This window comes from Nomascus leucogenys, chromosome 3 (genome assembly GCF_006542625.1).
Source record: "Nomascus leucogenys isolate Asia chromosome 3, Asia_NLE_v1, whole genome shotgun sequence".
NCBI classification, from domain to species: Eukaryota; Metazoa; Chordata; class Mammalia; order Primates; family Hylobatidae; genus Nomascus; species Nomascus leucogenys.
In genome coordinates this window covers 99,401,573-99,412,849 of record NC_044383.1, presented here as the reverse complement: position 1 = coordinate 99,412,849, position 11,277 = coordinate 99,401,573, and the positions used below count along the sequence as shown (strand labels likewise).

The window sequence follows — 11,277 nt, the reverse complement described above, 5'->3', positions numbered from 1 at the left end:
ATAAGGTAAAATCTTTCTCAAAATATTATACCATATTTTGGTATATCAGTCCTAGCCAGTTAACAAGTGGGACTCTCAAACTAGAAAAGGTTATCATATGCCCAACAAAAGACATTTGTATCTTTTTATTTTTCATGTTAGTGGATTTCAATGTGAAAATTATCACTTATGACCAAATAAGTTAAATAAAGTGCCTAAATTCTTAAAATAATAAGAGCCAAATTAGAAACAAGTATTTTAAAATTATGTGTAAAACTGTTCAACTTTGTGAAAATAATATAGTAGGTTAATTTTTGAATGTGGCCAACATTTATTTGAGTAAAATAAGAGGAGCCCTAAGGAATTAGAATGTAAATATGCCCAGAAATAATACTTTAGTAAAAAAGAAATAGTTTTTATCCAGTGAGAGAAACTAGAATTAAATTTATGTTGTAAAAATATAAACAAAGGATAGAATCCAGTGTGGTTAACTAGTATGTAACTGTAGAAAAATAAATTAGCAGAAGAACTTTAAAGCACAAACCATGTGGCAAAGGGAACAATTTTAAGATATAAAAACAAGCAAAAACTAAATGGAAAAGGATAATTAAGAAACAAATAAAAATAAACATTATTAAAGTCAATTAAAATTTTGCCACTGATGAAAAATGAGTTTGACAATATGTAGGGGTCAACGGTTATATCTTTGGCAAACTCTGTTACAGAATATATTTGTCCATTGTAATTGGAGTTTTTTACTGATGAAAAACTCCATGTTTAATATATCCTTTTATTCATAACTTAATGAATGATAGCTTCCTCCCTAAAACTTGATCTGTTCAAAAGCCTTTTTCCAAGTTCTCAGGCAGCCCTACCAAATGGTGTCATTAAGTAATAATGTTTTTTACAATTTCAAGTACGTTTGTCTTGGAATTTCTCAAATTGACTAATTCTTACCTCTCTTTATTTCTCCTCACTTTCTCCAGCATTTACTTTTTTTTTATATTTGAGATGGTGAACCTCTGCTGGAATATGTGTCCCCTCATGTTTTTCTTTCTTTTTCATCCTGAATCAAAATAGAAAAGCAGACCTAACTTGGCACAGTTGAACATGTCACACAGTAGAGTGTAATTGAATGACTTCTTTCACGCAGTAATATGTTCTAGATATCTGCTGTGATTTAGAGATATACAGTCATGCATCACTTAACAATCGGGATACATTCTGAGGAATGCATGATTAGGTGATTTTGTCCTTGTGTGAATATTATAGAGTGTATTTACATAAACCTAGATAATGTAGCCTACTACCCACCAAGGCTGTATGGTATAGCCTCTTGTTCCTAAGCTATGAACCTGTACAGCATGTTATTGTACTGAATGCTGCAGGCAATAGAAGCACAATGCTAAGTATTTGTGTATATAAACATAGAAAAGGTATAGTAAAAATATTGTATAATCTTATAGGACCACTGTCACATATGTGGTCTGTAACTGACTGAAATATTTTGCAGTGCATGACTGTATTTAAGGCTCATCTGGAGCTAATAAGGTATTAATTTCTCATCCTAATGGACAAAGTTAATGGTGCACTAATTCGAGATCAACTAGAATGTAATATGTCATACTCTTCTGTGAAAATGTTTCCCTAAAATATGTTTTGTGAGTTTAGGATAAATTAGAAATTCCTTTATTAACTAATTCTTAATTATCCAATAGTTATTGAAAACCTACTTCTCAATTATACTGCTGTGGATGATAAAAAGATGAGTCAGAGGCTTTATCAAGGGAGACAAATACATGTTCTCACAACTCTACCACAAAACGGACAAATTTAAGTTTTATAAAACAGACACAGTTAAAGAGCTATGACAAGATCTTTGCTCCCTATTCATGAATTTTTCTCCCACTTGTGCTATCCTCATTTGGCTGGGGCCTGCTGTGTCTCTCAAGTCACTGAGATGGATTCTCTTCCAATATCCCTTAGACAATAACAAAATGTACTGGATTGGCAATCTTCCAGCATTTTTCTCCCGAGGGCATTAGTAGCACGGAGAGGAGAATTAAAAATTTGACTCTGACTGATTTTCCATCAATGACCTCTGTTCTCTGAGAACATGGAAATGCATAACCCTAAATGGCTAATTGGTCTCATTCCCTTATGTTATTCATGGGAGGAAATGTTCTGCTTTTTTGTCATAAAACAAAGGTCATACTCAAATGCTTTCTAACCACTATTATTTCCAGGATGTGAAGGTTCATACTATTAATTGAATACAAAGTAGATATGACTTAGATTCTCATTCTTCACATATTGACTTTTGTTTTGTTTTGTTTTACAATTAGAACACCACACAGAGCAAAGATTTTAGCAGTAGAAATACCCTGGGTATCATTCTTTATGGCCAGCACTAGGGTGAGATGAGTGAGGAACATGTCTTGGACACAAAATTTAAGGAGGCGCTGCAAAACTCAGTAATCAAGATAAAAATATATAGTGCAATATTTGTAAAAATAAAAATTAACTTAGAAAATCCATAATGAATTAAAACATCACAATTTTAAATAAAGGTACATCAGTGTCAATGAATTTTTCTTTTGCCTTAAGCTATGACTCAGTATGACCCTGGCATCCTCTCTGAAGCTTCAATGTCAATGGCCAATGTTGAATTGGTCATTCATTTAAGGTTCATTTGTTCCATGAGTGACATACTAAGGGATAGGCCTATAGTAGTACAGCTAATCAAGCAAATTTTGTCAATTTCATTCCAAACTTAGTGTGCCTTGAACTGATAGAGTTGATAAATCATTTTAATGATATGGAGAATTCACCATAATTACTCATGTCTTTCTCAACTTTGTAGTTCTGCTTTTGTTGTCTTTCTCCTGTTGTGGTTTTATGTTTCAGACAAATTATATCTGACTTTTTTAGGTACTAATTTCATTATATTTTGTAATAGTTTGTTATTTCTTTCCTGATAAAGTTTTGTTGCTTTATTTCTTCTGGAGAACTTTGTAAAATCACTAAGAAGACATGGAACATCATCAAAAATTTAAAGCTCTGATGATAAGCCTAAACTTAAATATCCTCTAGGATAATTTACTATCATTGCTAAAATTTAGCATTGTTTACCACAATAGACAATGATTAACCTTAATTTGTCTGTCGGTTTCTTTGCTTTCCAAAATGAATGATTGTAGCTTTACGGTGAGACAGAAATACTCCCAATATAATACATTTGATGGCATTTATAATGCCAAACATTCCAGTTCCTTCACTCCTTCAAAATTCTGATGAATTCATGTCATCTAGCTCCCAAACCAGTATCAAATATCATAGCACTTCAGGTGAAAAGTAAGAACCTTACCTACTCTCCTGCGGTAAAATCCCCATTCCTCTCTCCTGATTTTAATGCTATTGTTGTTATGTATTTTACCTGTATACATGCTACAAATACAAAATACATTACTACTAATTTTGCTATAGAAACATAATTTTGTTTTAGAATAATCAAAAATAATAAAAAATGCCTATTATAATTACCTTTATTCTAGCCATTTCCAGAGATCTTCATTTCTTTGTGTATACTGTAAGTCCTCACTTCACATCATCAATAGATTCATGGAAACTACAACTTTAAGTAAAATGACGTATAACAAAACCAGCTTTTTTCTCATCAACTTAATAAAGAAATAGCATTGAACTAAATGACATTATTCTAGGACCTACTGTCCATCATTTCACATAAAGTCTTGGTTTCCAAGAACTTATCCAAGATGTTAAATGAGAACTTACTATACTTAATTTTTCTGTGTGGTATCATTGCTTCTGTCTAAAAACTTTTGTTTAAAAATTTGTAGAGGGTTTTACAGTTAATAATTCTTGATTTTTGTTTGTCTAGAGAAGGCTTTATTTCTCCTTCATTTTGAAAAATATTTTCTCTGCTCATAGAATCCTGAGTTCACAGGTTGTTTTGTTTTGTTTGCTTTCAGCACTTTAAGAATGCCACTCCTTTGACTTCTTGGTTTGAGTAGTTTCTGATAAAGGATCTGCTGTAATTTCTATCTTTAATGTAGCACCACAGCTAGAGACCACTAGTCTCCCAAGAAGATTCTTTTAGTATTAAGTCTTGGCACTCAGCATGCCTACATGGATTGAATCTATTAAAACATAAACAGAAAAAAAAGCAATAAATGTGGGGCTTATAAAATTTTTCTAAAAAACAAGAAAATACATAAAGCATACAAAATATAGATGAGGAGATAGGATATTTTGATAGCATACCCCAGAACAGAGAAGAACATTTTGGGTAACACCTTCTTTGAACTTTGTAGAAAATTAAGGGAAACACAGGCGATGTAAGAGAGAATTGAATGGCATCCCTGCTCTTAAATGCTATAGGTCTTTCAAAGTCAAGAAAGGAAATATGAGTATAGCAAATTTGATATCAGAAAAGGCTTTCAAATGCCTTCATCTTCATCTTCCACCACTTTAAATTAGGATACATTGGAGGTTCAGAAACAAATCCACCCATATACAGTCAATTGATTTTTGATAAAAGTGCAAATAACACACAATGGGGAAAGGACAGTCTCTAGTCTCTTCAATAAGTGATGTTAAGAAAATTGGATATCTACATGCAGAAGAATGAAATTGGATACTTATCTCACACCATATATAAAAATCAATTCAAAATGAATTAAATACTTAAACATAAGATCTGAAACTGTAAGACTACTAGAAGAAAACATAGGGGAAAAGTCTCCATGATCTTGGTCTAGGCAATGATTTTCTGGACATGATCCCAAAGCACAGGCAACAAAAGCAAAAATAGACAAATAGGATTGCATCAAACTACAAAGCTTCTACATAGCAAAGGAAGTAATCAAAAAAGCAGAGAGTCAACCTATAAAATAGGAGAAAATATTCACAAACCTTACATCTGAAAAGGGGTTGTATTAGTCCATTTTCATGCTGCTGATAAAGACATACCTGTGATTGGGAAGAAAAAGACGTTTAATGGACTCACAATTCCACAATCATGGCAGAAGGCAAGGAGGAACAAGTCATGTATTACATGGACGGTGGCAGGCAAAGAGGGAGAGCTTGTGCAGGGAAGCTCCTGTTTTTAAATACCATCAGATCTCATGACACTTATTCACCATCACAAGAACAGCACAGGAAATACCTGCCCCCATGATTCAATCACCTCCCACTGGATCCCTCCCACAACTCATGAGAATTCAAGATGATATTTGAGTGGGGACACATATCATTCCACCCCGACCCCTCTCAAATCTTATGGCCTCACATTTCAAAAGCACTCATGCCTCATTTCAGCATTAACTCAAAAGTCCACAGTCCAAAGGCTCATCCAAGACAAGGCAAACACTTTCTGCCTGTGAGCCTGTAAAATCAAAAGCAAGTTAGTTACTTCCTAGATACAATGTGGGCACAGGCATTGGGTAAATACAACCATTCCAAATGGGAGAAATTGGCCAAAACAAAGGGGCTACAGGCCTCAATCAAGTCCAAAATCCAGTGGGGCAGTCAAATATTAAAGCTCCAAAATGGTCTCCTTTGACACCATGTCTCACATCCAGGTCACACTGATGCAAAAGGTGGGCTCCCACAGTCTTGGGCAGCTCCACCCCTGTAGCTTTTCAGGGTATAACCCCCCTCCCAGCTGCTTTAATGGGCTGGCAATGAATGTCTGCAGCTTTTCCAGGCACATGATGCAAGCTGTCAGTGGATCTAACATTCTGGGGTCTGGAAGACAGTGGCCATTTTCTCACAGCTGCACTAGGCAGTGCCCCAGTAGGAACTCTGTGTGGGGGTTACACCACACATTTCCCTTCTGCAATGCCCTGGCAGAAGTTCTCCATGAAGGCCCCACCCTTGCAGCAAACTTCTGCCTGGGCATCCAGGTGTTTCCATTCGTTTTCTGAAATCTAGACGAAGATTTCCAAACCTAAATTCTTGACTTCTGTGCACCTGCAGGCTCAATGCCATGCGGAAACTGCCAAGGCTTGGGGTCTTCACCCTCTGAGGCAACAGCCAGAGCCGAACCTTGGACCCTTTTAGTCACAGCTGGAGCAGCTGGGACAGAGAGCGCCAAGTCCCTAGACTGCACACAGTAGAGGGACCCTAGCCCTGGCCCATGAAACTATTTTTTCTTACTAAACCTCTGGGCCTGTGATGGGACCAGCTTCTGCAAACGTCTCTGACATGCCCTGGAGACATTTTCCCCATTGTCTTTGGGATTAATATTCAGCTCCTTGTTACTTATGCACATATCTGCAGCCAACTTGAATTTCTCCTCAGAAAATGAGATTTTCTTTTCTATTGCATTGTCATGCTGCAAATTTTCCAAACTTTTAAGCTTTGCTTTCCTTTTAAAACTGAATGCCTTTAACAGCACCCAAGTCACATTTTGAATGCTTTGCTGCTTAGAAATTTCTTCCACCAGATACCCTAAATCATCTCTCTCAAGTTCAAACTTTCACAAGTCTTTATGGCAGGGGCAAAATGCTTCCAGTCTCTTTGCTAAAACATAACAAGAGTCACCTTTGCTCCAGCTCCCAAGTTCCTCATTTCCATCAGAGACCACCTCAGCCTGGACTTATTGTTCATATCACTAACAGTATTTTTGTCAAAGCCATTCAACAAGTCTCTAGGAAGTTCCGAATTTTCCCACATTTTTCTATCTTTTTCTGAGCCCTCCAAACTGTTCAACCTATGCCTGTTACCCAGTTCCAAAGTTGCTTCCACATTTTTGGGTATCTTTTCAGCAATGCGCCACTCTACTGGTACCAATTTACTGTATTAGTCCATTTTCATGCTGCTGATAAAGACATACCCAAGACCAGGAAGAAAATGAGGTTTAATGGACTCACAGTTCCACATGGCTGGGGAAGCCTCACAATCATTGCAGAAGGCAAGGAGGAACAAGTCACGTCTTACATGGATGCCAGCAAGTAAAGAGAGTGTGCCTGTGCAGGGAAATGCCCATTTTTAAAACCATCAGATCTTGTGATACTTATTCACTCTCGTGAGAACAGCACAGGAAAGGCCCACCCCCATGATTCAATCACCTCCCACCGGGTCCCTCCCACAATGGGTATTCAAGATGAGATTTGGGTGGGGACACAGTAAAACCATATCAGGGGTTAATATCCAAAATATATAAGGATCTCCACTCAATAGCAAAAACAACAACAACAACCCTATTGAACTGGGAAAATGACTTGAATGGAGATTTCACAAGAAAACCATAAAAATAGACAACAGGTATATAAAAAAGTTATTACTAATCATGAGGATAATGCAAGTTATACCATACTAGGTATCACTTCACATTTGTTGGGATGGTTATTATCAGAAAGAGAAGAGATAAGAAGTGTTGGTGAGAATGTGGAGAAGAGGGGGCTCTTGCACATTTGTGATAATACAAATTAGTATAGCCATTATAGAAAATAATATGGAGATTCATTAAACAATTAAAAATAGAAGTACCATATATGATCCAACAATACTACTTCTGGATATATATCCACAGGAAATGAAATCAGTATGTTGAAGAGATATCTGCACTCCCATGTTCATTGCAGCATTATTCACAATAATTTAATAAAGAATCAACTTAAGTATACATCAACAGGTGAATGAATAAATGAAATGTGGTATATATGAACATTGGATTAATATCCAGCTTTAAAAAGAAGGCAGTCCTGTTCATTCACAACAACATGGATGAACCTGAATGACATTATGTTAAGTGAGGTAAGCCAGGCACAGAAAGACAAATACAGGATGATTTCACTTACTTGTGGAACCTAAAAAATTGAACTCATAGAAACAGAGTAGAATGGTGGTTACTAGGCACTGCATGATCCAGAAGGATTGAGGAAATGTTGGTCAAAGGATACAACATTTTAGTTAGACAGGGGAATAATCTTAAAGACTTACTGTACAGCATAGTGATTACAGTTAAGAACAATGTATTATATGCTTCAAAATTATTAAAAGTAGATTTTAAGTGTTCCTACTAAAACAAAATGATAATATGAAGTAATGCATTTATTAATTAGCTGCATTTAGCTATTTCATAATGTATAGATATTTCAAAACATCATGTTGTATACCATAAATACATAGTATTTGTCAATTTAAAAAATAAAGGAAAAAAGAAAAGATAAAAAGAAAAAATAAAGAAAATAAATGATGGAGAAATTTATCAGTACTTCTTTTATATAACTTCACATAATACACCAGTGCTCTCTCAGGAAATGGAGTTGTACACTGATTTCAGTCATTTTTCATACGAAGTTCTCACTATCTGGCAGAAATTCCTTTATATATATAAACTATTTGGCATGGTTTCTTAATTTTGAGACCAGTGAATTTTTGCCCTACTTTCTAATTTCTCCTCAACCATTTCAATCAGATTCTGGAAGAGATATTTGTGGGCCCTTTTGCTACTACACTTCCTAGAAATATGTGTAACTGATAAAAAAAATTAAAAACTAAAAAAAAAAAAAAAAAATGCCAGGAAGCTATTTCCATGAAAAAGAAAATAACAGAAAGACTGTGATCTCTTTTGAAAATCTTAGAATCTGTGGTCATTGAAATAATTAAAATTAATATCTCTTTTTGTAGTTTGACTTTAATTTTGAAATTTTACATATTTACTTATTATTTTGTTAATGTTGAAATAGAATATATTATATATAATTTATAGTATACTTTTTGAAACTTTTATTTTACATTCAGGGTTACATGTGCAGGTTTGTTATATAGGTAAGTTTTATGTCACTGGAGTTTGATGTATAGATCATTTCATTGCCCAGGTCATAGCATTAGTACCTGATAGTATCTACATAAGTAGGCCCTGGTGTCAGTTGTTCTCTTCTTTATGTCCATATGTCCTCAATGTGTAGCTCCCACTTATAAGTGAGAACATGTAGTATTTGGTTTTCAGTTCCTGCATTAGTTTGCTTAGGGTTATGGCCTCCAGATCCATCCATGTTGCTGAAAAGGACATGATCTTGTTCTTTTTAATGGCTGCATAATATTCCATGGTGTATATGTACCACATTTTCTTTATCCAGTTTACCATTGATGGACACTTAGGATGATTCCATGACTTTCCTATTCTGAATAGTGCTGCAATGAATATATGAATGCATGTGTCTTTATTGTACAATGATGTAATTCCTTTGGGTACATTTCCAAAAATATGATTACTGGGTTGAGTGGTACTTCTTTTTTAAGTTATTTGAGAAGTCACCACACTGCTTTCTACAATGGCTGAACTAATGTACATTTCCACCAGCAGTGTATAAGCATTCCTTTTTCTCTACAAACTTGCCAGCATATGTTGGTTTTTGACTTTTATATTATTATTTTTTTTTTTTTTTGAGACGGAGTCTTGCTCTGTCACCCAGGCTGGAGTGCAGCGGCGCAATGTCAGCTCACTGCAAGCTCTGCCTCCCGGGTTTACGCCATTCTCCTGCCTTACCCTCCCGAGTAGCTGGGACTAGAAGCACCCGCCACCACACCCGGATAATTTTTTGTATTTTTAGTAGAGACGGGGTTTCACCGTGTTAGCCCGGATGGTCTTGATCTTCTGACCTCGTGATCCGCCTGCCTCGGCCTCCCAAAGTGCTGGGATTACAGGCGGGAGCCACCACACCCAGCCTAGACTTTTTAATAATAGCTATTCTGATTGGTGTGAGATGATTTCTCATTGCGGTTTTGATTTGCATTTCTTTAATGATTAGTGATGTTGAGGTTTTTCTGATATGCTTGTTGGCCACTTGTATATCTTCTTTTGAAAAGTGCCTGCCCATGTCCTTTGTCCAGCTTTTAATGGGCTTTTTTGTTTTTTATTTGTTTAAGTTCCTTATAGATTCTGGATATCAGACCTTTGCAGAGTGTATAGTTTGCAAATATTTCCTCCCATTCTCTAGGTTGTCTGTTTACACTGTTGATAGTTTCTTTGGCTTTGCAGAAGCTCTTTAGTTAAATTAGTTTAATTAGGTTCCACTTGTCAATTTTTCTGCCTCAATGATCTATCTAATACTGTCAGTGGAATGTTGAAATCTCCAAATATTATTGTGTGGTTATTTAAGTCCCTTTATAGGTCTCTAAAGAACTTGCTTTATGAATCTGGGTGCTCCTGTGTTGGATGCATATTTCTTTAGGAAAGTTACGTCTTGTTAAATTAAACCCTTTATGTTTATTTAATGTCCTTTTTTTAACCATTGTTGGTTTAAAGTCTGTTTTGTGTGAAATTAGAATAGCACCTTATGCTTTTTTCTGTTTTCCATTCACTAGGCAGATTTTAATCCATCCCCTTACTTTGAGCCTATGGGTCTCTTGAAGAGAGCATAATGTTGGATCCTGCTTCTTTATTAACTAGCCATTCTGTGCCTTTTAATTGGGGCATTTAGCACATTCAATTCCAGGTGAATATTGATATGTGCAGGTTTCAGGAACACTTCACGAATTTGTATGTCATACTTTCACATGGGCCATGGTAATCTTCTCTGTACCATTCCAATTTTAGTACATGTGCTGCCAAAGTGAGTACTACATATTTATTAAGATGGCATTTTAATTATGGGAATTAGAAACTACAGATTAGTGAGAAGAAGAAAAAAGTGGCAGCAATCTCAATTCTCAGAGATAATAATTATCGTCCCATTAGTGTACTGCCTTCAAACTTTTTAAACTGATTTTTAATGTCACACCTCCTTCCACAAAGTAACAACACATCATGAATATTTTTCCCAGATTCATTAGGGGTTTTTTTTTTAACTTTATTTTATTATTATTATTATTTATTTTTTTATTTATTTTTGAGACGGAGTCTCACTTTGTCACCCAGGCTGGAGTGCAGTGGCGTGGTCTCGGCTCACTGCAAGCTCCACCTCCCAGGTTCATGCCATTCTCCTGCCTCAGCCTCCCGAGTAGCTGGGACTACAGGCATCCGCCACCACACATGGCTAATTTTTTGTATTTTTAGTAGAGACGGGGTTTCACCGTGTTAGCCAGGATGGTCTCGATTTCCTGACCTCATGATCCACCCGCCTCGGCCTCCCAAAGTGCTGGGATTACAGGCGTGAGCCACTGTGCCCGGCCCTTTTTTAACTTTTAAGTTCAGGGGTACATGTGCAGGATGTGCAGGTTTGTCACATAGGTATACATGTGTCATGGGAGTTTGTTGTCAGTAGGTTTTTTTTCCTGATCCTCTCCCACTTTTCACCCTCCACCTTCCAACAGGCCCCAGTGCAC

The 11,277-nt window shown here is 36.0% G+C and overlaps 1 non-coding gene across 1 annotated transcript; it reads right to left on the bottom strand.

Annotated features, from left to right (window-relative positions):
* Positions 1-10,466: 10,466 nt before the first annotated feature.
* On the bottom strand, positions 10,467-10,573 carry LOC115834524. The gene has a single exon (XR_004029471.1). It is a non-coding gene; the product is annotated as a U6 spliceosomal RNA (small nuclear RNA).
* Between the last annotated feature and the right edge of the window lie 704 nt (positions 10,574-11,277).